This window comes from Salarias fasciatus, assembly GCF_902148845.1.
Source record: "Salarias fasciatus chromosome 23 unlocalized genomic scaffold, fSalaFa1.1 super_scaffold_20, whole genome shotgun sequence".
Classification (NCBI taxonomy): Eukaryota; Metazoa; Chordata; class Actinopteri; order Blenniiformes; family Blenniidae; genus Salarias; species Salarias fasciatus.
The window spans coordinates 17682481-17686083 of record NW_021941230.1 but is presented as its reverse complement, the minus strand read 5'-3'; the positions used below and the strand labels follow the sequence as shown (position 1 = coordinate 17686083).

The 3603-nt window shown below is 39.3% G+C and overlaps 1 long non-coding RNA gene across 1 annotated transcript; it reads right to left on the bottom strand.

Moving 5' to 3' along the window:
• Window positions 1-798: 798 nt before the first annotated feature.
• On the bottom strand, window positions 799-1987 carry LOC115383739 (uncharacterized). The gene is made up of 7 exons (XR_003930732.1): window positions 1790-1987; window positions 1626-1673; window positions 1387-1539; window positions 1233-1301; window positions 1070-1138; window positions 930-995; window positions 799-834 (listed from the first exon to the last, which is right to left on the bottom strand). It is a non-coding gene; the product is annotated as an uncharacterized LOC115383739 (long non-coding RNA).
• Window positions 1988-3603: the final 1616 nt, after the last annotated feature.

Sequence of the window (3603 nt, the reverse complement as noted above, 5' to 3'; positions counted from 1 at the left end):
GTTTAAGTCTAAAATGCGCGCCATGGGGTTTTAATTTTTCTGAAATCACACTGCTCGGGGATTTTCAATCATTTATTTTTGAATGTCGTGCTTTACTGCTTCAGGATGTTTTCTTTCTGTTTTTTTTTTTAACAGGACAAGGCTTGCTCTAAGCGCTCATCCATGAGCCGTTGCAGATCACCGTACTGAAGATATGCTATCCCACCGCACATGAAGCTCCAGTTCAGAACGTCGGCAGCAACTGCTTTGGCCTTCCGAAGCGCCGTGTCGAAAGCAGCATTTCTAACGATGCCGAGAAGAGTCCGGTCTTCTCCCAACTCCGTATCTCGAACAAAAAAATCTAAAAAGAGGATAGAGGAAAAGTCACGTATAGGATATATATTCCCCAATTATGTACAGAACAGTTAGTGAGAACAAAATAAAGTACTTACCATTCACATAGTGGATGTCCGCACCATCCTGATGTGGTGGTGGTGGTGGTGGTACCTCATCCGGGCCTTTAAATGAAAAGAAAAAAAATTGAATACATACATACATGTTATAAATATAAAGTTTTTCTCCACATCTCAGTCGTAAAACCTACCCCTCAGATCATCGTCAGTCTCGCTGTCATGTCCAGGATCAGCCTCAGGCTCAGACACAGTTTCGGGGTCGTGATCAGCGATCGGTGGAGATGGTGTTCTTGGAACGAGAGCTGAAAAAATAAACAGATAAATAAAATTAATCAAAGGATCATTTAAGACTGAGTAAATAAATAAACAGGGAATATAGAAAGAATAAAATACATGCCTCTGAGCTCCTGGATTGTAGTAGGAGGCTCGGTCTGCGTAGGCCCTTAAAATACAGGAATAATTTAAGAAAAGGTTACACACATGCATGGCATTATTATTATTTTATCCCACCATCAATATTTAAAAAAAAAATCTTACCAGTGAGATCAACCACCTCGCTTGTATTGACAGCGGTTTCTACTCGACCAGGTGCGAACAGGAGATCTTTAATATGAAGACGATCGTCAGAAGTTTTATTTTAAACAAACTTAATAAACTTGAAAAAAAAAAAGACTTACCAGAAGTACAGAGGTTGTTGAGGTCTCCCGAGACTTGAGTGTGATCAATGTCGTCGAAACGGCTCAGAGCTAGGAGACATCAAATAATTACTTTAAAAAAACAATATATATATATATATACTCATATGTACAACCAGGTATGAATCAGATCAGGTAAACCTACCCCGGGAAAAGCGAGCTCTTACTGCAGAACCAGAAGTCCCTGGAGTGTCTTCTCGATTTGGAGGAAAAACTGGAAATTTAAATAAAACAGAGATAGTGAGACCTCCATAATGTCTTGAGATCTCTGAAGATTTAAAAACAAAAAAAAAAATTACCCCTGGTACGGAGAGAGGATAACTCTTGTAGAGAATCCGTGATAATTGACCTATTTCTTGTTAGATTCTGACGGCCTGTGTTTGAAGGTCCTGGGACTTCACTGGCTGTCGAGGTCAGATTTCGAGTCTGATTATCGAGCCTGTCCAGCTCATCTGTCAATCGTAAAAACAAAACAAACCTCATTAGATCCCATAGACGATTATTCTCAATTAAATACAGGATTGCTTTAACAATTTACCAAAATCATCCCGGGTCAGGTTAAAGTCTTCTTCTTCTTCTTCTTCAACTTAAAAAAAAAAAAAAACTTAGTTAAACAGGGGTAAAAACTTGTTTAAAAAAAAAAAAAAGAAATCCATTTTTGTCTGATCAAATAACATGAAATTTAAAAACCATGGTACTTACATCGAGAATGGGTCGTCGGCTCTGTGGATGATGATGATTCACCGAAGAAATTAGTCTTGTCTAGAAAAATATATTAAAATGCACTTTGTTTTCTCGCTCTCACACTTTTTCAAAGAGAAAATAATTTTCCAGTCCATTCGTCCTACCGGCCATCTTGTGGTGTTATTGACGGGGTGTTTGGTATTTTTCTCAAGCAGTGATCTTCTTCTTCTTCTTCTCTCTCCTTCCTCGCTCTGCCTGTTGCAAGCTGAACTGACTGACTGTCACTTATATCCGTGCTAGCTAGCTTTTTTGCATTTGTTTTTTTGGTGGTTTTTATGACTTTTGATCCTTCCAATAAGATCACAGGATCGGCATGAGGTGTTGGAGAGAGGTTGGGTCTTGGAGGAAGTGAATATTCTTTCTGAGGGGGGAAGTGTGAGGGTGTGAAGAGAAGCCCAAAGATTCTTGTACGAATTAAAATTAGACCGGATTTACTCTTTGTGAGAAACTGATTACGGATCAAACAATACAAGATAGAAGAAAGATAGACTTATTGTCTGTCCATGGTGGTGATAGAAATTCTTCTTTGATAGGATCCACCGATAAAATATAATTACACAAACATGCTAAGACGCATGCTCACGGGTAAAGAGATGTTGAGAGAACAGTAGCGGATAAAATAAATATGTAGAACTCTCTGTCTTATTTTTCTTTTGTTCAGGAGGAATAAAAGATTTTTTATGGGGTTGTGGTACTTTGTAATGTCTTCCTGAATGTGACTGTTGAAATAGTGGAAAAAGTAGAGGATGAAAACTTAAAGATCTTTTTTTTTTTTTTTTTTTTATCCTTCGGACACAGGTATCATAGTTTGTTTCTGAGAAAAGTTTTGACCTGCTCACAATCAATTTTCTTCTAAGAATAGCATATAAATATTGTATCTGAACTAAACAAACTCTTTTTTTTAAATTTTCTATCAGAGTGACCCTGTTCATAAGACAACTTCCTATGCTGTTCCCACAATCTACTCCCAGACGTCCCCTGCTCGTATGCTATCTGATAAAAGCTTTGAAGTAGACCTGACTAGATTACCCCCGTTTTATGATCCCTTCTTTTTTCTTCACCTACGGAGGATGCCTGACTTCCTCAGATCAGAACCCACCCCGCTCCCATCCTCGCACCCAGACATCTCGCACGGATGTGACTTCCTTCTACTTCCTTAAATCAGGCACACCCTATGCGTCTCTGTATGGTGAGGTCTTGTTTTCTACCCAGAATCTGCCGCTGTAGCTAGCTTCAAACACTCACACCCTTACAGTAGGGTCGTAAATGATCAAACAGTCAGACAGACGGAGGGGGAAGACTTCAACAGTATTTTTATTATTCGAGGCATAGTTTAATCAGAAATACTTCTACAAGAGTGAAATCAATCGCTACTGACTAGTAATAATACGGCTTTATCATCACCAACACATTACGCAGAATAGAACAATCCAAATTCATCTGCAAAGCAGAATGAAGTCTGTCCACTTCATCCGAAGGACTGAGACCGAGCCCGCATTGAATGGAAAGTGAGACGGCATCGACAAACAGCGTGTACAAAGATATTATGTGGTACTTAGTTGTAGAAAGAGAATCTTTAGACAAGTCGTGTACAATTCCCGCAAATACAGAGGACAGACTGGAATCGGAAGCACTCGTTATAGTGTTTTGCACCATAACCCACCATGCTGCATCTCCCCGACACGACCGGACTTGAGCATGAATTTTTTCCATGCGTTGAATTTCAGCATCGGTAATCATACTGTATGCACAACCCAGGACTCTCTTACAGA